The 24,006-nt window shown below is 51.9% G+C and overlaps 1 pseudogene; it reads left to right on the top strand.

Moving 5' to 3' along the window:
* Positions 1-22,219: 22,219 nt before the first annotated feature.
* On the top strand, positions 22,220-22,766 carry LOC138246793 (olfactory receptor 5V1-like; annotated as a pseudogene).
* Positions 22,767-24,006: the final 1,240 nt, after the last annotated feature.

Raw genomic sequence — 24,006 nt, 5'->3', positions numbered from 1 at the left:
TAACATTGTTGCTAGTGGTTGAAAACAAAGGGAAATTAGGTTTGTCCTTATATTGCAAGTTGACAATAGATGCTGCGAGAGGGGCGTTTCTAGAAGCGACTGGGACAGAGGAGGAGGTGTGCGACTCCCTAATCGGTTTACTCAATACTGCTGTGGGGGGCTGAGAAAGCAATTCAGCAAGTTGCGATGGTTGAGATGCTGGTTGCTCATGACCTTCTGCCGAGCTGGACTCCAGTGATGCAGAAAGGGCTGGTGAGGGAGGTCGATAAGTCTTGTGCTCCTGTGGATTCCCTCAAAACCCCCACTAAATCTTGTTGTCCGGATCTTTATCTCTGCCTTCCTGTGGCGGGAGTCAAAATCTTAGCTTTAGGTCCCTTTACATTTTTTCCTATTGTCCGTGCCTTATAGCCTGTGTCATACGTTTCATTATAAAATCGGATCTCATAGGTATGCCATATAATTATGCCTAGTGCTGGTACAACAGTGTGCACCGCCGCGCTCAAAATACACACACATCTCCAAAACACCGCCACATTGGACAATTCAAAATACACACACCTGACACACATACAAACACCACTCACACACACCCAACACAATATAAAACACACACCCACATCACCCACAAACCACTACGACCAAAAATTTGAGACGAAGGCGACAGAGAGAGAGCACAGCAATATACAACTCCACAAAACAGAGGCACACAATACCATCACCCACACAACATCCACGCACAAAACACCACACACCACTACACATCACCACACTCACCACCACATACACCACCCCACACATCACCTACACCACCCCATGGCACGCCAAAGACACCTCAGGTTCTCCGAGGAGGAGCTCAGGGTAATGGTGGAGGAAATCGTACGGGTAGAGCCACAGCTATTCGGATCACAGGTGCAGCACACCTCCATAGCTAGGAAGATGGAGCTATGGCGAAGAATAGTCGACAGGGTCAACGCAGTGGGACAGCACCCAAGAAATCGGGAGGACATCAGGAAGAGGTGGAACGACCTATGGGGGAAGGTAGGTTCCGTGGTCTCCAGGCACAACATCGCGATTCAGTGGACTGGCGGCGGACCCCCACCTCCTCCCCCACAACTAACAACATGGAAGGAGCAAGTATTGACCATTATGCATCCTGAGAGCCTCGGAGGAGTCGGTGGAGGAATGGACACTGGTAAGTCAAATCTCAACTATCATATCCCCCACACTACCTGCATGCTATCACACATCCCCACCCTCACCCCCTCCCCTATCACTCAAACTCCTCACTAATGTACTAATAACACAAACCACCCATCCCAACACCAAGCCCTGCATGACACAACAAAGCATGGACACCCCTCACTAAAGCATGCCCACTGCACATACCCATAACAACCCCTAACCATCATGACACAAGCCCCCACACAGGAAAGCTAGCACTGGGGTACACGCTCACCCACCCATTGCACACCATGACACACACACATGAAATAATCATGCTTTTATACCCCTGCGCTGCAGGACCACTACCTAACGTCACCAGACAGGAGGGTCCAGATATCTCTACCCCACCCCCAGAAGAGGCCCACAGTGATGACAGCAGCTCTGGCCAACTGGAACAAGATGACCAGCCCGGACCATCGTGGGCCTCGGGACAGTCGGTTCCCCTCGCACAGGCACAGCCCAACACTGACCTTCCACCCTCTGGTAACACCAGCACAGCACCCACCCAGCGGGCCCATACCTCTGTTCCCAGGACACGTCAATCAGCTGTGTGTCCACCACTACAGGGAACCCAGGATAACCCACCACCCCAACAACAACAGGGACCTGGGGGCAGTGGTAGTTGGCACACGGTCCAGGGGACGGAGGCACAGGAACACAGGGGAACTGGGAGGGCTGCTGTGCGACAGGGGGAGGACAGGCCTAGGGAACCCACTCTCCACGAGGCCCTCTCCTCCATCATGGGAGCATACCACCACTCCCAGGAGACGATGGCAACGGTCCTGGCCAAGTTTCAGGAGACCAGGCGCATGCAGGAGGAACAGTATTTGGGCTTCAGGGAGGAACTTAGAACCATCAGCTCCGCCCTGGGCACCATCCATCGTAGGGGTGCTGAAGGACATACAGAAGACCATGAGGGACACAGTGGCACTCCATGGGGCCCCTGACACTAGCTTGGACGATGAACTGCCCACCACCTCCGCCGGCGCTAGTGGACAGGACGCCCCGCCACAGGACCACCACACCAGCACCCCACCCCCTGCAGACGGACAACCACCCCGCAAGCGGTCCCTGAGATCCAGGAACAGGACAGAGAAAGATGGTAACACCCCCGCCAGGAAATGAGACCACCCTGATAGTCATCCCACTGTCCCACTTTGTGACCCTGTCCACATTGGAACTGTTCCAGCTCCACTTCCTATGCCCATATGGGCAGTGCACCTGTGAGACTAATAGACTGGACTCTGCCATGGACATTCCTCCACCATCACCCATCACCATTTTACCACCCCCTCCAATAATTGGCACTTCAATAAACACCCTTGAACCACAAATCAATCTGGAGTCAGTCTGTGATTTAGAAAATGTGTATTAGCTATGACAATGACAAAATCCGTTCGAAAATGTAATGTCACCATACCTATGTCACACATCACAAGCCCATGAAGGATGCAAGCAGATGACATACGTTGGTAACCACACCTGTGAAACCGTAATGGAAATGTACCACTCAGTTAGCATATACTGCTTCAAATTGACAGACAGGATAGAGGTAGAAGTGTGAGAGTAAATGTAATAGTAAAAAAATGTGTTCTCACCTGTGTGTCACTGGAAATATTGCATTATGACATAGTCCCTGTTATTAATGTCTTCTTCCTCTGCTTCCTCCTCATCACTGTCCACAGGCTCCACAGCTGCCACAACACCGTCATCTGGACCATCCTCCTGCAGAAAAGGCACCTGGCGTCGCAAAACAAGATTGTGAAGTATACAGCAGGCGATGATGATCTGGCACACCTTCCTTGGTGAGTAGAATAGGGAACCACCTGTCATATGGAGGCATCTGAACCTGGCCTTCAGGAGGCCGAAGGTGCGTTCGATCACCCTCCTAGTCCGCCCATGGGCCTAATTGTAGCGTTCCTCTGCCCTGGTCCTGGGATTCCTCACTAGGGTCAATAGCCATGACAGGTTGGGGTAACCAGAGTCCCCTAATAGCCACACACGGTGCCTCTGGAGTTGACCCATCACATAAGGGATGCTGCTATTCCGCAGGATGTATGCGGCATGCACTGAGCCAGGGAACATAGCATTTACCTGCAAGATGTACTGGTTTGCCAAACATACCATCTGTACATTCATGGAATGATAACTCTTCCGGTTCCTGTATACCTGTTCACTCCAGTGGGGGGGACCAAAGCCACATGGGTCCCTTTGATGTTAGGGATATGTCCCAGGGCATAGAAGTCACCTTTAACTGTAGCCAAATCCTCCACCTGAGGGAAAACGATGTAGCTCCTCACGTGTTTCAGCAGGGCAGACAACACTCTGGACAACACGTTGGAAAACATAGGCTGGGATATCCCTGATGCCATGGCCACTGTTGTTTGAAATGACCCACTTGCAAGGAAATGGAGTACTGACAGCACCTGCACTTCAGGGGGGATTCCTGTGGGATGGCGGATTGGTGATATCAGATCTGGGTCCAACTGGGTACACAGTTCCTGGATTGTAGCACGGTCAAACCTGTAGGTGATGATTAAATGTCGCTCCTCCATTGTCAACAGGTCCACCAGCGGTCAGTACACCAGAGGATTCCGCCATCTCCTGACATGTCCCAGCTGATGGTGCCTAGGGAGGACAACAGCGACCACAGAGTCAAGCAACTCAGAGGTATGTACCCACAGCTACACAGTACACGAAACATAATCCAAAAAGTTGTCTGTAAGTGTGTTGAGTCCAGGCCTAGGTATGTGTGACGCAGTTGTAAATGAAGCCATGTGGGCCCCTGAAATGGCGGCTGCCTGACCTCTGAACTGGGACAATTGGATGTGAGGTAACTGCGCTGGCGTTGTACACCGTCACGGTAGGCGGTCGAAGACCACGGCGCAATGCTGCATTGGTTAACATTGGACCCTATGGGTCCCAGGAGCCAATGACGAAGTGCGCCAGCGGTGATGATACGCACCGCCGCGGACGTCACTGCCGCGGACGTGACCGCCATTTTCTATCTGTTCATTCACTCGATACCTGATCTTCGACAGGAGAGGACCTACACTGCAAGTGCTGCTGTGACCTCGGTCCGGAAGAGACAATGGCTTGTGCGTCTGGGGAAAGGGCCCCTGCCTTCACTGCACAGGAGTTGGAGAAACTCGCAGACGGGGTCCTCCCTCAGTTCACGCTACTCTAAGGTCCTCCAGACCAACAGGTGAGTACATAGGGTGCAAGTTGTATGGGCTATGCCTGGGTGGAGATGGCTGGATGTAAGTAGGAAGGGGGCAGAGTTATGCGAGCATGAAGGAGTGTGAATGCATGCGCCACATGGCAAGGGCAGGGATGTGGGCCACTCACTTCGACTGTGCTGTTGCTAATGACTTCTCTTCTTCCCCTGTACATGTCATGTAGATCAGCGCCCACCAGAAGAAGGATATTTGGCGTGCCATCGCCAAGGAAGTCCAGACCCTGGGGGTCCACCAGAGACGGAGCACCCACTGTTGTAAAAGATGGGAGGACATTCGCCGCTGGAGCAAGAAGAAGGTGGAGGCCCAGCTGGGGATGGCCTCCCAACGTGGGAGGGGTGCCCGTCGCACCATGACCCCCTGATGGTCCGGATCCTGGCGGTGGCCTACCCTGAGTTGGATGGGCGCTTGAGGGCATCACAGCAGACACAAGGGGGTGAGTACACTCACATTCTGATGACTTTGTGCGCAGTCGAGGGGTCCGGGTGGGGGAGGAGGGCTGTGGGTTTCCCTAGGCCAGGGCGAGTTCCGTAGGCTAGGCCCCTCCGGAATGCAGGCCATGTGCCACTCCACCCCACCTCTGTAGAGTGCCAAGTACAGGTATACATGACTCTGTGTCATCTATGTGGACAGATGATACTCATAGCCATGTAGGCCATATCCCAGGAACAGCATCCGTAGAGGCCAAGAGCATGGCGTAGTGCAGGGGGCTGCTGTGTCTGTATTGTCCTCCAACGGTAGCGGTAAGCCATGCACTCAACCTGTCTTTCTTCTGTTCCCCCCCCTTTTTGTGCTCTCCCTGTTCTTTTGTGCATCAGCATCATCAGGCGGAGGTACAGTGGCACCGGAGCACGAGGGAGCTGCATCCCACATGGCCATGGAGGGCCACACCACAGACTCCGAATACACCAGTGGGACGGAGGGCAAGGGGAGCTTCACGTTGGTCACCGGATCAGCAGACAGCGACACGGACTCGTCCTCCGATGGGAGCTCCCTTGTGGTGGTGGCACCATCTGTGCCCCCCACTTCTACAGGTACAGCCGCCACCCTCCCGACCAGCACTGCCCTCCCAGCAGCCCCTCAGCCTTCGCTCCGTGCCCGCTCACCCAGGAGGGTGGGCGTCACCTTCGCCCCACACACCTCAGCCCCTGTCACCCCTGCTGCCCTCAGTGAGGAGGCCATTGACCTCCTCAGGTCACTCACTGTTGGGCAGTCTACCATTGTGAATGCCATCCAGGGTATAGAAAGGGAGTTGCAACACAGTAATGCATTCCTGGAGGACATTCATTCTGGTCAGGCTGCCGTTCATCGAACCCTGCAATCTCTGGCCTCAGCACTGATGGCAGCCATTGTCCCTGTGTCTAGCTTCCCCCCTCCAACTTCCTCCACCCAGACCCAATCCCCTGTACCCCAGCCTATCCCAAGCACACCATCAGACCAGCATGCACACACCTCAACACACAAAAGTGGCTCTAGCAAACATAGGCACCACACATCCCACAGGCACTCACACAAGCATCACCCACATACAGACACAGCAACATCCACTGCCTCCACTGTGTCCTTCTCCTCGTCTTCTCCCTCCTCCCTCCCAGTGTCGTCTACACTCTCACCTGCATGCACTACATCTACAGCCACTAGGGCTCGCACCAGAACACCCAGCACCACACCCCGCTCACCTGCACTCACCACCCCCACTACCATTTACACGTCCCCTGTGTCCTCTCCCAGTGTGTCTGTGACACCCCCTCCCAAAGTACACAAACTCGGGCACCCACACACCCAACATCCATCCACCTCACAACAGCCTCCAGAACATGCACCTGCACCCAAATCATCTAAAGTTACACCTCCTACAACCACCTCCTCTTCCTCCACTCCCAGACCCCCTCCAGCTACCCATCCCAGTGTTCGTCAGAAGGTTTTCCTGAGCAACGTTGACCTCTTTCCCACCACCCCCACCCCTCCAATTCATAGGTCCCGTACTAGCACCTCAGCCAAAAAAAGTCAGGTTCCAGTGTTGCGTGTTAGAGGTATATGGAGTGCACGGGGCACCAGGGCAGCCAGTGTGACACGGAGCCAAAGCACTGCCAGTCCACCCCCTGTAAAACACCAGAAGTAGGACAGTGCCCGACGGGAGAGGGTGAAGACTCCTGCCGGCAAAGGCGCTCACAAGGGTCGGGGGAAAGTGCTGAGTCAGCTGTGACTCCTCACAAGGTGGTGAAGGGGCAGAAGAAGTCTCCAAAGTCTGGGAAGAGCAGCACGGCGGAAAAGCCCGCCATCCTCCCCACTGGCCAGGACGCCACCGCCAGCACTATCGTCACTGGTCCGGAGACCACTGCCAGAGTCAGTGCCCAGGAGGGCAGCACAATCGTCACTGGTCCGGAGACCACTGCCAGAGTCAGTGCCCAGGAGGGCAGCACTATTGTCACTGGTCCGGACACCACCGCCAGAGTCAGTGCCCAGGAGGGCAGCACAATCGTCACTGGTCCGGAGACCACCGCCAGAGTCAGTGCCCAGGAGGGCAGCACAATCGTCACTGGTCAGGAGACCACCGCCAGAGTCAGTGCCCAGGAGGGCAGCACAATCGTCACTGGTCAGGAGACCACCGCCAGAGTCAGTGCCCAGGAGGGCACCACAATTGTCACTGGTCCAGAGACCACCGCCAGAGTCAGTGCCCAGGAGGGCCCCGGCAGCCACAGCCCCGCTGGGCACTGAGGGACCGTCATGCCACACACCGCTGCCCAGGTCAGAGACAGCAAAGTCAAGCACCGCTGAACAGGGCAAAGACCGCCATGGCAAAGCACGGCTGAACAGGGCAAAGACCGACATGGCAAGCACCGCTGAACAGGGCAAAGACCGCCATGGCAAGCACCGCTGAACAGGTCAGAGACAGCAAAGTCAAGCACCGCTGAACAGGGCAAAGACCGCCATGGCAAAGCACCGCTGAACAGGGCAAAGACCGCCAACTCAAGCATCGCTAGCCCATGTGCAGCTGGGACTGTGATGGAACTGGAAGCGTGATGCACTCTGGGCACCAGTCCCCCTCCAGAACCAGTGGAGAACTGCATCCACTACCTGAATCCTTCACAGGATGAAGCACTCTGCAAGTCCCTCTCCAGAACCTGTGGAGACATGCATCGACTTGAGAGACTGTGGCTTTGCACTCCGAAGGATGGTACAGTGGGCAACCCACCCACTGTAGAGACTTGAGAGACTGTGGCTTTGCACTCCCCAGGATGGTACAGTGGGCAACCCACCCACTGTAGAGACTTGAGAGACTGTGGCTTTGCACTCCCCAGGATGGTACAGTGGGCAACCCACCCACTGTAGAGACTTGAGAGAATGTGGCTTTGCACTCCCCAGGATGGAACAGTGGGCAACCCACCCACTGTAGAGACATTAGAGACTGTGGCTTTGCACTCCCCAGTATGGTACAGTGGGCAACCCACCCACTGTAGAGACTTGAGAGACTGTGGCTTTGCACTCCCCAGGATACATCAATGGGCATGGAGCCAAGTTGTGGATCTGGCGTGGTGCACTCAGCCGGCTGAGGTGCCCCCCTTCCCTTCCCACTGAGGTGCCTGTTGTATTTCTATCTGATGCCCCTGCAGTGTTCTCTCCGTTTGTGGACAGGTGTCTAGTGTGGGCCTCGCCCATCCCAGTGGTCCACGGACATTGAAATGTGCATACCTGCACTACTAATCGTGATGTATATATTTTGAATGTGTATGTATTTCTGTATATATGAGCTTACTGTATTTGGATACATTACAATGGTTCAAGTAATTTGGTTTTGTCTTTGCATTCTTCCGGGGGGATTGTGGGTTGTTCCTGTGATGTTTGGAAATGCATTGGTGTGTGTGTTATAGTGTGTGAGGGTCGGGGTGGGGGTGGGGGTGTTGCGTGTGTGTGTCCCTGACTTTTGCCTCCCCCCTCCCCTATGTCGTAGGTGCAGTACTCACCGTTGTCTTCGGCGCCGCCGTTGCTGGTGTTCGTAGAGGAGCAGGTAGACAAGCGCAGGGAGTATTTGGAATTCGGGCTCCATGGTGGCCTCCTTCCTCGTGGAGTGTGTTCAGGTGAGCGTTTTCCCATTGCAACAGCTGTTTCCGCCATGTTTTTATCCACGGTGAATCCACCCCGGAAAAGGTGGCGGATTGGTGTGTTGTAATACTGTGGGCGGTACTTTGTCTTCCGCATGTCTGTTGGCGGTGACCGCCTTGCTGCTTGTCTGTACCGCCGTGGCGGTCGGAGTGTTAAAGTGGCTGTCTATGTTGGCGGTTTCCGAAACGGTCATAATTCCCTTTTTTTATTTGCCGGCCTGTTTGCGGTATTACCGCGGCTTTAACACCGTCCGCCAGGGTTGTAATGACCCCCATAGTCTCTTTTTCGAAGATTTTCTTCAGCGGGACGAACCTGCCAGTCCAATCCGACCTCCTGGAGCCCTTCTCCGGATACGCGTCGCGGGAATCCTCGGTGGAGATTTTTACCTTCGGACTAAGTCGTTTTTTCAAGGTGAAAATCCTTCGACCGGGGTCAACCTGTATCTTGACCCGACGTCCCTGGAGCCCTCCTCGGATACGTTGGCTGGGAGGTCCTGGTCAATTTTTTACCTTCGGACTTAGGGGGTCATTCCAACCTCGGCGGTAAAAGCCGCTTACCGTCAGACAAAAGACTGCCATAACACAGCCGCGGTCGTGGGAAACCGCCACGGTCATTCAGACCCACACTAGGCAAACTGCCAAAATACCGCCATCCACAAAAGTCCGCCACACCAAAGGTCAGCGATGAACTGGCGATGACCAAACCTCCACCGCCACGGCAACAGAAATACGCCCATGCCATTACGACCCACGAATCCACGCGGCGGTCTTTCAACCGCGGTATTCCATTGGCGGTAGACACCGCCGCGGTCGAAATACACATACACCTACAAAACACTATCACATTGGACAATTCGAAATACACACACCTGATACACATACACACACCACTCCCACACACCCAATACATTATAAAACACACACCCACATCACCCACAAACCCCTACGACCAAAAATCCAAAATGAAGACCAGAGAGAGACACCACAGTCAACTACCAAGCATCCACAGGCACACAATACCAATACCCACTGAACTTCCACGCACCTCACACAACACACCACTAAATTGCACCCCACCTATCACTACACACTCCACCCAACACTTTATCCACACCACCCCATGGCACCTCAAAGACACCCCAGGTTCTCAGATGATGAACTCAGGGTCATGGTGGAGGAAATCCTACGAGTAGAGCCCCAGCTGTTCGGGACACAGGTGCAGCACACCACCATTGCCAAGAAGATGGAGCTATGGGGCAGAATAGTCGACAGGGTCAACGCTGTGGGACAGCACCCAAGAAATCGGGACGACATCTGGAATCGGTGGAACGACCTACGGGGGAAGGTGCGTTCCATGGTATCAAGGCACAACATCGCGGTACAGCGGACTGGCGGCGGACCCCCACCTCCTCCCCCAGAATTTACAACATGGGAGGAGCAGGTCTTGAACATCCTGCATCCTGACGGCCTCTCAGGAGTCGGTGGAGGAATGGACTCTGGTAAGTCTCATCTTCACTACTTCACCCCCCCACCCCACCTGCATGCCAACTCATACCCCCACCTTCACCCCCTTCACAACTACCCCTTGCAAATGTCTCACCATCACAACCCACGCATCCCAAAACTTAGCCCTGCATGCGGCCCCAAAGCATGGACACCCATCACCAAAGCATGCCCAATGCACATACCCATCTCCCCCCCCAAAAAAACACCGTCACAACAGCCCCCACAAAGGAATGCCAGCACTGGGGTACACGGGCACCCACCCATTGCACGCCATTGGCACACACAGAAGCAATAACCATACTTTTATACCCCTGCAGGACCCGAATGCCACGTCACAGCGCAGGAGGGTCCACAAATGTCCACCTCACCCCCAGAAGAGGCCCACAGTGATGACAGCAGCTCTGTCTCCCTGTATCTAGATGACCAGCCCGGTCCATCGGGGACCTCGGGACAGTCGGTTCCCCTCAGACAGCCACAGGCCACAGCAGACCTTCCCCCCTCTGGGAACACCAGCACAGCACCCACCCAGCGGGCCCATACCTCTGTCCCCAGGACACGTCAATCAGCGGTGTGTCCACAACTACAGGGAAACCAGGCTAACCCAACACCCCAACAACAACAGGGACCTGGGGGCAGTGGTAGTGGGCACATGGTCCAGGGGACAGAGGCGCAGGGAAACAGGGGAACTGGGAGGGCAGCTGTCGGACAGGGGGGGGACTGGCCCAGGGAACCCACTCTCCACGAGGCCCTCTCCTCCATCATGGGAGCATACCACCGCTCCCAGGAGACGATGGCCACGGTCCTGGGCAGGTTTCAGGAAATCCAGCTTCAGCAGGAACAGCAGTATATGGGGTTCAGGGAGGAACTGAGAAACATCAGTACCGTCATGGGTACCATTGTAGTGGCCCTGAATGAATTAATCTCCACATTGCGGACCACTGTGGCACCTCAAAGGGCCCCTGACACTAGCATGGACCAAGAACTGCCTACCACCTCCGCCGGCGCTAGTGGACAGGAGGCCCCGACACAAGACCAACAGGCCACCAGAACCCCGCCCCCTGCAGAAGGAGAACCACCCCGCAAGCGGGCCCTGAGATCCAGGAAGAAGACAGAGTAACATGTCAAGACCCCCGCCAGCAAAGGATACCGCCCTGATTGTCATCCCATTGTCCCACATTGTCACCCTGTCCAACCTTAAACTGTCCCTGCTCCACTTCCCACAGGCATATGGACAATGCACCTGTGATACTGATAGTCTGGACTCTGCCATGGACAATCTTCCACCATCACCCCTCACCCATTTGCAACCACCCATCCAATTTAGAGCACTTGAATAAACACACTTATTGTACAAAACAATCTGGAGTCTGGCTGTGATGTTAACAAATGTATTAGACATGACAGTGCCAAATTTGTAATTCACATAGTGATGCCAACAAACCGCTGTCACACAGCTGTAGTCCATGGGGAAACAAAGCAGATGTCACGCAGTGGGGCCCACAGCTCTGAAAACGGAAGGGAAAATCACAACACAGTTACCATACACTGGGGGAAAAAGTCAGACAGTAGAGAGGTAGGAGTCTTTAAGTAAATGTAATATTCCGGTGTGTACTCTTACCTGTGTGCCACTGAAAGTATTGCTCTATTACTGTGTTCCTGTTGTCTATGTCGTCCTCTTCGCCTTCCTCTTCTTCACTCTCCACAGGCTCCACAGCTGCTACAACACCACCATCTGGACCATCCTCCTGCAGAAAAGGCACCTGGCGGCGCAAAGCCAGGTTGTGAATCATACAGCAGGCCACGATGATCTGGCATACCTTCTTGTGAGTACATTAGGGATCCACCTGTCATATGGAGGCTCCTGAACCTGGCCTTCAGGAGGCCGAAGGTCCGCTCTATAATCCTCCTAGTCCGCCCATGGGCCTCATTGTACCGTTCCTCTGCCCTGGTCTGGGGATTCCTCACTGGGGTCAGTAGCCAGGACAGGTTGGGGTAACCAGAGTCCCCCAATAGCCATACACGGTGCCTCTGGAGTTGCCCCATCACGTAAGGGATGCTGCTATTCCGCAGGATGTAGGCGTCATGCACAGAGCCAGGGAACTTGGCATTAACATGGGAGATGTACTGGTCTGCCAAACAGACCATCTGGACATTCATCGAATGATAACTTTTCCTGTTCCTGTACACCTGTTCACTTTCTCTGGGGGGGACCAAAGCCACATGGGTCCCATCAATGGCACCTATGATGTTGGGGATATGTCCAAAGGCATAGAAGTCACCCTTCACTGTAGGCAAATCACCCACCTCAGGGAAAACGATGTAGCTCCGCATGTGTTTGAGCAGGGCAGACAGTACTCTGGACAACACTTTGGAAAACATAGGTTGAGACATCCCTGATGATATGGCCACTGTTGTTTGAAATGACCCACTTGCTAAGAAATGGAGCACTGACAGCACCTGCACTAGAGGGGGGATCCCTGTGGGTTGGCGGATGGGTGACATCAGGTCTAGCTCCAGCTGGGCACACAGTTCATGTATAGTGGCTCGGTCAAGCCTGTATGTCAGAATGACATGTCGTTCCTCCATTGTCGACAGGTCCACCAGCGGTCTGTACACGGGAAGACACCTCCATCTCCTCGCATTGCCAAGCGGACGGTGCCTAGGAAGGACAACAGCGAGCACAGAGTCAATCAACACACAGGTACGTTCCCACAGCTTGCACACAACATGATTCACTATGCATTGAATGGTGTGTATGAGTGTTGAGGAAAGGCCTAGGTATGTGTGACGCAGTAGAAATTAAGACATGTGGGCCCTTGAAATGGCGGCTGCCTGACCTGTGAAGTGTGACAATGGGATGTGAGGTCAATGCGCTGGCGTGGCACACCGTGGCAGTAGGCGGTCGAAGACCGCAGCGCAAAGCCGCATTGGATTCCATTGAAACCTGTGGGTTTCAGGAGCCAATGACGATGTGCGCCGGCGGTCGCGGTCCGCACCGCCGCGGGCGTGACCGCCATTTTCTATCAGTTTAATCACTCGATACCTGATCTTCGACAGGAGAGGACCTACACTGCAAGTGCTGCTGTGACCTCGGTCTGGAAGGGACAATGGCTGCTGCGACTGGGGAAAGGGCCCCTGCCTTCACTTCTGAAGAATTGGACAAACTCGTGGAAGGGGTCCTCCCCCAGTATGCGCTACTCTACGGTCCTCCAGACCAACAGGTAAGTACACTGGGAGCATGCTTTGTGGGCAATGCCTGGGTTGAGTTGGGTGGATGAAAGATGGTGGGGAGGGGAGCGATTGAGGCATGCATCAGACGACAGATGAGAGCATGTGCCACATGGCAAGGGTGGGGATGGGGGGGGGCACTCACATGGAGCATGCAGAAGGTGGTGACAATTATTCTCTCCCTGTACATGTCACATAGGTCAGCGCCCACCAGAAACTCGCGATTTGGCGTGCCATCGCCAAGGACGTCCGGACCTTGGGGGTCCACAACAGACGGGGCACCCACTGCCTGAAGAGGTGGGAGGACATCCGCCGCGGGAGCAGGAAGACGGCGGAGTCTCTGCTGGGGATGGCCTCCTAACGTAGGAGGGGTGCCAGTCGTTAATTGACCCCCCTGATGTCCCGGATCCTGGCGGTGGCCTACCCCGATTTGGATGGGAGCGTGAGGACATCACAGCAGACACAAGGGTGTGAGTACAGTGTCATTCTGCTGACTTTGCGCGCAGTGGAGGTGTCTGGGTGGGGGAGGAAGGCTGTGGGTCCCCCTAGGCCAGGGCGAATTCTGTAGGCTAGGCCCCTCCGTAAGGCATGGCCCTGTGCCCCCACCCCCCACCTCCGTAGGGTGCCAAGTTCAGGTATCCATGGCCCTGTGTCATCTATGTGTGCAGTTGTTGTCTATAGGCTTGTAGGCCATGTCCCATGGATTGCGTAGTGGACCCCAAGTGTGCGGAGTAGTGCAAGGGGCTTCTGTGTCTATCTTGTCCGCCAACGGTAGCGGTAATCCATGCACATGTCTTTATTTCTCCCCCCCCCTTTTTTTTGGTCTTCCTCTTCATGTGTGCATCAGCATCATCAGGCGGAGGAGAAGTGGCATCGGAGCATGAGGGAGCTGCATCTCACATGGCTATGGCGGGCCATGCAACTGAGTCGGATTTCACCAGTGAGACGGAGGGCGAGGTGGGCTCCACAAAGGGGACACGTGGAGACACCAGCGACACCGATACGTCCTCGGAAGGGAGCTCCCTTGTGGTGGCGGCAACATCCGTGCCCACCGCAACAACAGGTACAGCAGCCACCCAGCGCACCATCTCAGCCCCTCAGCGTTCGCCCCATGCCCGCTCGCACACCAAGGTGGGCATCTCCTTCACCCCAGGCACCTCAGGCCCTGCCCCAGTTACCCCTGCTGCCCTCAGTGAGGAGGTCATTGACCTCCTCGGGACGCTCATTGTTGGGCAGTCTACCCTTTTGAATGCCATCCAGGGGGTGGAAAGGGAGGTGCATCGTAGCAATGCATACCTGGAGGGCATTCATTCGGGTCAGGCTGCCCATCAGCGATCGTTCAACGCTCTGGCCTCAGCACTGACGGCAGCCATTGTCCCTGTCTCTAGCCTCCCTCCTCCAACTCCCTCCACCCAGTCCCACTCCCCTGTTCCTCTGCCTATCCCAGGCACACCTACAGACCAGCCTGCACACACCTCAACACCCAAGGTCAGCTCATCCAGACATAAGCACCATACATCCCACAAGCAACATCCACATGCAGACACGCCAACAACCACTACCTCCTCTGTGTCCCCCTCCTCCTCGTCTCCCTCCTCCCTCCCTGTGACGTCTCCACTCACACTTGCATGCACAACATCATCAGCCACTACGTCCATCACCAGCACACCCACCAGAACACTCCGCACACGTGCAGTCACCACCCCCACTGCCATTTACACGTCCCCTGTGTCCTCTCCCACTGTGTCTGTCACCCCCTCATCCAAACCACACAAACGCAGGCAGCCACCCACCCAACAGCCATCCACCTCACGACAGCCTCCGTCACAAGCACCTGCACCCAAAGACAGCACACTTGACTCTCCTACAACCACATCCTCTTCCTCCACTCCCATATCCACTACACCTACCCGTCACTCTCTTTCCAAACGGCTTTTCCTTTCCAACCTTAAACTCCCCCCCCCCGTCCATCAATCAAGACTGCAATCAGCACCTCAGCCACCACCAAACCAGGGCCTATCAAGACTGTTGTTCAGGGACTGTGGAGTCCCCCACCCTCAAGGGCAACTAGTTCTGGTAGGAGCCAAGGCACGGGCAGCCCACCGCCGGGAAAACACCCAAAGATCACCAGTGCCCGGCACGAGAGGCCAAGGACACCAGGGACCAAAATCCCTACCCTGGCTCCGTCTGGAAGTGGTGTGCCACCTGGCACACCGCCAAAGGTGTCAAAGGGCCACAGACGACCAGGGAAGGGTGGGAAGGGCAGCACGCCAGACAAGTCTGGCAGCAGGCCAGCTGCCCAGGAGGGCCCCACCAGCCCCATCCCAGGTGTACAGGAGGGCCCCGCCAGCCACAGCCCAGCTGCCCAGGAGGGCCTCGCCAGCCACAGCCCAGCTGCCCAGGAGGGCCCCGCCAGCCACAGCCCAGCTGCCCAGGAGGGCCCCGCCAGCCACAGCCCAGCTGCCCAGGAGGGCCCTGCCAGCCACAGCCCAGCTGGGCAATGAAGGAGCGCCAGCCACACCCCAGCTGTGCAATGAAGGAGCGCCAACTCAAGCACCGCTGAACAGGGCAAGGACCGCCAAGGCAAGCACCGCTGAACAGGGCACCGCCGTGTCAGGCACCGCTGAACTGGGCACCGCCGTGTCAGGCACCGCTGAACTGGGCACCGCCGTGTCAGGCACCGCTGAACAGGGCACCGCCGTGTCAGGTACCGCAGAACTGGGCACCGCCGTGTCAGGCAGCGCTGAACTGGGCACCGCTGTCTCAAGCACCGCTAAACTGGGCACCGCCGTGTCAGGCACCGCTGAACTGGGCACCGCCGTGTCAGGCACCGCTGAACTGGGCACCGCCGTCTCAAGCACCGATCCGCTGGGGACCGCCGTCTCAAGAACCGCTGAACAGGGCCCTTCAACTCAAGAACCGCTGAACAGGGCACTGACGTCTCCAGCGCCGCTCCGGCTAGAGTTGCCGCAGCGGGTCGGTCCCTCTATGGAGCTTTTTTTCAAAAGTTCTCCAAACTTCTCCAAACTTCAGGGGCTTCTCCCAGATGTCCTTTTAAGGTTCTTTTGAGGTCCACAGATTCCCCCGAGGGTCCAGAAGTTCTGTGACGGTCCTTGGGGGGTGCGGACTACAACTCCCAGAATGCACCTGGTACAAACTCCTTTTTGGCCACTGGACAGTGGTCAGCTGGTCGCTTTCTTCGGGAGTTGGTGCAGGGGACTCTGGTTAGCAATTTTTCACCTGTAGCAAACAGGGAGTCCCTCCTTGAACCAGTTGAAGCCAGGCAAAGTCCTTCTTGTGGTGAAGCCCAGGTGTGCAACTGGTGCAGTCCTTCTAAGTGCAGGTTCCAGGTGCAGGCCAGGGGTCCAACAGGGCAGTCCTTCTTCTTCTGTAGTTCTTCCTTGTTGGATGTGGTCGGAAACTGAGGTGTGGGTGCAGGTCTGCTAGTTTTATCCTTGCTCCTGGGTGAAAAGCAGGGGGGTCCTGGTTCTCCAATCAGGTGCAGGGTCCTTCTCCCTGTGATTGCCACTTTCTGGGAAGTGTGGCAAAAATCAATCCCAGGAGGCAACATTCTCCAAAAATCCATCATGGCTCAATCTGATTTTTGGAGGTTACATCTGGCTGAGCCCACCCACTGGTGTGGCTAAAAATCATAAACACGCCCCTCTCCCGCCCTCTCCTAATCTAATCAAGGGGCACCTAGTTGTCTGGGGTTGCAGGATTTGGGGGTGTTGTTGATTGCTCCAAATGTCCTTCTCTGCCTTTGAAGACCAGTTTGGCAGCCCTCCCCCTTCCTGCCTCACCATCTGCTGAGGGTATATTCCCTCCCACAGGCACATTCCTTTGTGTGAAGTCAGGCCACTTCACACCTCATCAAGGCAGCCTGGCCAGGCTGCTAGAGGCTTGCCAATCAGAGCACAGCAGCAAAAACAATGCAGGGCTGAAATTGGCAACTTTTCAGGTAAAGTTTAAAACTCTTTACCTAAACAAGTTATATTAAATCCAACAACTGGAAGTTGTGGGATTTATTATAACAATTAATTTGATACCATACTCTTGGTATCCATCATTTAAGGGGACTTTAAAAATTAAAATAAAGTCTCCCCATTCTAGCCTATGAAGGCCATTTACTACAATGAGTGAAAAACAAATTTGGCTGGTTTTACCTCACCAGGGCTTATAAAACTATTTTTATAAGGTCCCTGCTTATAGTTACATGGCACCCAGCCCTAGGGGCACATAGGGCACACCGTAGGGGTGACTTATATGTAAAAATAAGGTAGTTTAAGACTTTGGAACTACTTTTAATTCCAAAGTCGAATTTGCATATAACTTTAATTTAAAAGCAGCCAGAAAGGCAGGCCTGCCTTTAAAATGACACTGGGCACCTCAGCAGGGCACCTATGGATGCACTACCTATGCTGTGGTCCCTAAACCTACATGCCCTACCATATACTAGGGACTTATAGGTAGGTTAACATAGCCAATTATAGTTAGCCTAATTTGCATATTGATTTTACACAAAGCACAGGCCCCGGGACTGGTTAGCAGTACCCAGGGCACCATCAGAGTCAAGAAAACACCAGCAAAAAGTGAAAAATGGGGGCAAAAGGTTAGGGAGCCTCTGCAATCAGCCCTGTTTTCTCACACCTGGTGAATAGCATTGTAACTGGTAGTGCATTGCATAGTGCATAGGGTTGTTCCCTGTGTGTGAGGGTGGTATGTACGCCAACGGTGGTGTTGGTGCAACCATTGACCCAGTGTATCCTTTGTCCCCCCCTTTTTGTTTTGTCACCTTACTCCTTATGTGCATTAGCATCATCTGGCGGAGGAGCAGAGGCACCGGCAATGGAGGGTAAACAAAAAGAGGTGAAGTCTTTTTGTTTACTGTCTTGCCTTAGAGGACGTGGGTCCCTGTCCTCTGGTCAAGTCCCCCAACCTATAAAATAGGCATTTATACAGGAGTCTAGTGGTTCTTGGGCCCTCCCGCTTTTGGATCTGTTTACCGGCAATGGAGGGAGCTGCATCCTACAGGACCCAGGAGGCAGAGTCCACTGACGCTGAGTGCACCAGTGGGACGGAGGGCGAGGGGAGCACCACAACAGAGACTGGAGGGGACAGTTCGGACACAGATACCTCCTCTGATGGAAGCTCCCTGGTGGTGGTGGACACTTGTGTGCCCACCCCAGCTATAGGTACAGCCACCACTTCCCGTACCAGCACTGCTCTCCCAGCAGCCCTTCAGCAAATTGCCCATGCCTTGTTTGTACATGTATATACTTTTAGATTGAATTTTCGTATTGTACTATAAATATATTATTACACTCACTTTCATCTATTCCTGTGGTCCTTGCATTATTCCTGAGGGGTACGGGGTAAATATGTTATGTTACTGCATCTGCTTGTGTGCATGGTGTTGGGGTGGGGGTGGGGGTGTTGCGTGTGTGTGTTTTCCTCCCCCCTCCCCTGTGTGCTAGGTGGCTGTACTCACCATGGTCGTCTTCGCCGTTGTTGGTGTTCGTGGTGGAGCAGGATGTAGAAAAGCATTGGGAAGATCTTCAGTTCGGGCTCCAAGGCGGCAGGGTTCTTCCTTGAGTCCCCAATGGAGAGTCGTTTCCCTCCTGTGCAGTGTTTCTGCCAAGCTTTTGATGTTGTTGGTACCGCCCCGGAAAAGGTGTCGGATTGGGCTGTCATAATATAGTGGGCAGAACATTGGCTTCAGCCTGGCTGTTGGAGGCTACTGCCATGGTGCCTGTTGATTCCATCCTGGCGGTCGGTGTAGTAAAGTGGCTGTCTGTCTGAGCTCTTTCCGCCATGGTCATAATTTGCCGGTATTTACCGCCAGCCTGTTGGTGGTTTTACCGCCGCTTTATCACCGACTGCCAGGGTTGTAATGAGGGCCTTACTCTCTGTCTTGTCTCCTCATGGTGGGAGCACAACCATCAAATGCTGATCCTCGGTCTCTGATGTCTGGGCATACTGGGAAGCAATGCAAGTATCCTGGTCAATGTCTGCTCTCATGACTGCACCATCTTGTGGGCTTTGTTGCAGTTACTATTGAATTATGTCTGATACTAACTGATCTCTCCCTTTTATACTGAGGGGCAGATTTACTAACATTTTATGCAACACATCACTACAAGGCAACTGGTTCTGCTATATTGCGTGCAAGGGAAACATCATAGATGTGTCATATTAACATATTTACACAGATGTGGACCATTTGTACCTCCTCCTTGTGCTAGGGCACCAAGTGCTGCCTGGCACCAATGCAGTCACCCTTGCATCTTCCTGCATAAAAACAATCCTTAAATTATTTTGTCTTTTTATATTAGTGGTGCAGAATATATCTCACGTACATAAAGAAAGTAACAAGGAGAAATAACAATATTTCTCCTTGTTACGCATAGGCCCGAGAGATGTATCATTTTTAAACATTCTCATGTTTACAACTGTTTGTAAATCTAGAAATGCATAGGTGGATGCCTGGGAATGCCCACACTTCACCCATGGAATTCTTATATGCCATAAGGTAATGCAAAGCAGCAAAATGCCCTGCCTGGTATTACCTTAGATTTACTAAACCACATAGAACCTTGCAAGGTGGTTTATGTGGCTTAGTAAATCCCAGTTAAGGGCTTACATTGCCTTGCATAGCCTTGTGCGAAGCAAGGACAACAAAGGTTCTTAGTAAATCTGGCCTTAACCGCTTACTGATTGTTCTCTTTTTCTCAGACTCATTTAGCCTTGTTCCTTAAACCACCATTGAATGAGTAAGTGGCTAATCCGCAAGGAGACTCTACTCCACCTCAGGTTTTGCTGACACCAACCTGCAGCAGCAAGTGCTATTGTGACTTATTTTTCATTCCCCCTTTTTCCCTTTTTTCTCCTGTAAGATATTAGATTGATCAATAATTCCAGAGAAATTCAGGAACAGCCAGGACTCTCTACATACCTACTCCTTCAGCTGAAGTTTGACATCTGGTTAAACATGTAGACTTGGCACAGTCTGATGTCATCAGGGAGGGTGTCATTTGACAGAAGGAAGATGGGAATGGGGTGGTGGCACTTGTATGTTGTGGGTATCAATAAAGGCAGGTACTCTCACCTTGATGGTGTCGTCCTTTCAGTCATGTCTACTGAAAAGGGGTGTTGAATTCCAGAACTGACTAGATGGTATCGGTGTTTATCCTCTCAACGATTGAACCCATTGACTCCCCAGACTGAGTAAAGCAATGTACTGGGAGCGCACTCATCGATTGAACTTAGTCCCTGCGTAGAAAACATTCTAAATGATTCCTTTCTTAAAGTGGCATGATTCATCATTGGGGCCTCGTTCACCATGGAAACACATGGGTTACACTTGGTTGGCTCCCTCCAGGGCTCTTCAATTGAAAGACTGGGTGAATGTGTCTGGCTACTGCGCAGGGGACCAAAGACAGTGAAGCTACAAATGTGTAGAGGAGTAACTGTAAAGTATGCAAAGTCCTAAAGCCAACCAAAACAAAGGAGGATTGAAAGCAAAAGGGTGGGGGAAATCAACGCCAAAATTGCCAACTCTAACCATTTCTATAATTATAAATCACATATATTGGATTTGAGTTGCAGTCTGTGTTGAACTTATTTCTCCAAGTTGTCTACCTCTGTAAAACCTTTTTCATTTACGCAATTTTTGAGAAACCCAACAGGTTCGTTTTTTTCTCGCCTTTGAAATGTCAATGTTGAAAACTTGTCCTGCCCCATCTGAATTATTGGTGAGCTCTTTATGTTGGTCTGTCCAAATATATCACTGCTGTATTTCAAACTAATGCAATTATTAAAAACTTCTGATTTTGTCTTTTAAAAATGTTGATTTTGTGTTTGATCAGGAATAAAAGGCAACATCAGAAGTTTTTATTAATTTGGAATAGAGCAGTGATATATTCGGACAGACCACCAGAAGAGCACAAGAATAATGCAGATGGGGCAGGACGAGTTTCCAAATTAATCAACACTTCTGATTTTGTCTTTTATTCCTGCTACCACCTCAAGCTTACCTCTCTAGCTTAACTTTGCTCAACCCTGGTGACCTTCTGTGCTTGGCCCCTTATTTGCTGGTCTTTAATTGTTTTCTCTTACTCACTCTATCTTATGTTCTTTGATGAAACTACATACTTCCTCTTTAACTACTTGCTACCTCTATCACCTTCCCTTCCTGTGCTTCATTCAGATTCTGTTTGTCATTTCAGGACCTAAACTGTGGAATAACCTTTGCCTCCATGTTGGGAGTACATCAACCCTATCCCTATCCATTTTTTAAACACCGTTGAAAGTCCTTATCCTTAAGTTACCTAACTAACCTTCCTTCTAGTGATTGTAAGCTGCTTTCTTGTAAATGCAAGTCTTGTTTTACACTGGATTTCTCATTGTTATGCACAACACTTTAGTTATAAGTACTTTTCTAACTAAATACAAATACAAAGGAAAGTGAATTTGTAGGGTGACTGGAAGCAGATCTCTAATACAAGCTGGGGATGAGAAGGGTCAAGGACGAATCTATATTCTTCATGTACCAAGGAACACTAGACGCCTCCTGCTCAATTTGTGTAAAAAAAGGCACTTGAAAGTTGTAATGGAAAACAACTTGGAGAGATTTTTGGATTAACATGCTGTGTCAATTCATCAGTGAATGAAAAATATTAAATTGTGCAATATTTTGTGGAATGAAGCAAATGTGCAAGGCATTTCAAGCGAGCAATGGATGAAGGGGACTAACCCTACTAAAGCAATGGATGAAGGCGGTGATGAAAGCCTACTCTTTGCTCATAATGTGTCTTTCCTGGCCCAGACCTAAACATTAGTCATCTTACAACACTTTGTTTTTCTTATTGGTGGGTGATGGATTGACACCCTAGTGATGTTTTGAGAGTCCTTTTTACAGTCATGGCTTATGATCGATTTGTGGCCATTTGCAAACCTTTACAGTACGTGACCACCATGAATGACTTGCTTTGCATGAAGCTGGCTGTAGGAAGTTGGATATTTGGTTTCATAGACTCAGTACCACATGTTGTACTAATGTCTGGGCTCTCATTCTGTGGGTCTCACTTCTTCTGTGATGTGGCAGCTGTACTAAATCTTTCATGTAGTGGCACTGGTGCTGTTGAGGCTGCAAGCTGCCTCATTGGTATGTTTTCGGAGTAGCACCTTTTGCTTTAACTATAACATCTTACGTCAAAATCATCTCAACAACCAGAGGGGAGATGCAAGGTCTTTTCCACCTGTGCCTCCCACCTCACTGTGGTTATATTATTCTATGGAGTGATCTGTTCCACGTACATGAGACCAGCATCAACAGTTTCAGCAAAAAAACAGCAAAGTATTGTCTTTATTATATGTTGCCTTCACTCCCCTATGTAATCCCAATACATACAGCCTGAAAAATACAGAGTTTAAAAACACCCTGAGGAAGAGAAATAATGCAAAATAGCATTTAAGAAACAAACACAGTTGTTTTTTTTACCTTCCAAGGCATGTACTGCATGAATTCATTAATGTGTTATTTATTCCAGCTTGTGGTACCCTGTTTTCTTCATGTTTCTGGTACCATTTGCACCTCTACATTCTGTCCCCTAAGAGCCATTATGATTTTAGAAAGCATAGAGGTTCTTCTGTTTGGCTGTTTTGTTCAACTCTCAAGAACCAAAGAAAGAGGTAATACACCCATGGGCCTCTTTTACAAGAAATTGGCAGTGATGCGCTGTCACTTCAGAAGCGCAGGAAAACGCTGTATTTACAAACATACAGTGCACCCTTGTGTTTCCCCTAGAGCTGGCTCTAAAATTAGCTGCCTAGCACCAACGCAGGCACAGATGACCCATAGTGCAAGGGTGCTTGCTTGCAGGGATTGATTGTTTATGTACAGGAAGATGTCCCTTTCTGCACATAGACAACCATAATAGTAATTTGTTACTTCTATGTGTGCTACAAAATGCAGCACACATAGAAGTATAAAATCGTTATTACTTAATGATTGTTATTGTGCAGGAAGGGACACACCATCACTAATGCTATTTCTCCTAGTTGCTCCACTCTATCTCCATCCCTGGGGTTGCGTTCATTTTTGGCACTGTTTCAGATTTATTATTTCCCCTAAATCTGGGGAAGTGTCAAAGGCAATGGGTGTTGCGTGAAATCGCCCACAGCAACACCCATAAAATGCCCCTCTGCTGCAGAATCCTGAGTCGGGGGCCCATATTTACAAGGCAGTGCTAAGCCATGCAAAGTGGCTTAGCGCAGCCTTATATATATGGAAATGGGCACAGCACCACTGGAGGGTCGCTGAAAGTGATGTGCTGTTGGTGGCAGGCACTTGTAAATAAGCCTGTTTGTGGCCTATACAAATCTGGAACATAAACGTTTGAAAGACAAGAGACCTGCTAGATGACTGGCCGAAAATAAGAGGATCCTACCCTTTTTGGGTCTTTACAAACTGTTCCACACACAACAGGATGATATATTGGTATGGGTTTATTATGTCAAACCCTACTGTTCAATATAGTGCTAGGCCCTTTTTTGGCTATTTGGAGTAACTTGTGCTTATCCCTCTGTAACATTTGTCCACATAAGGAATCCACACAATATCTGCTTTCATTTTTCCAACACTCTGGGGATTCTAAAGGTATCCAGGGCTTGGGAATTTTGTAGGAAGGCACTGAGAAAAATGCTAA

The sequence above is a fragment of the Pleurodeles waltl genome, chromosome 7 (assembly GCF_031143425.1).
Source record: "Pleurodeles waltl isolate 20211129_DDA chromosome 7, aPleWal1.hap1.20221129, whole genome shotgun sequence".
Taxonomy (NCBI): domain Eukaryota; kingdom Metazoa; phylum Chordata; class Amphibia; order Caudata; family Salamandridae; genus Pleurodeles; species Pleurodeles waltl.
Note: the sequence above shows the minus strand (reverse complement) of the source record. Positions and strands in the feature narration are given on the sequence as shown.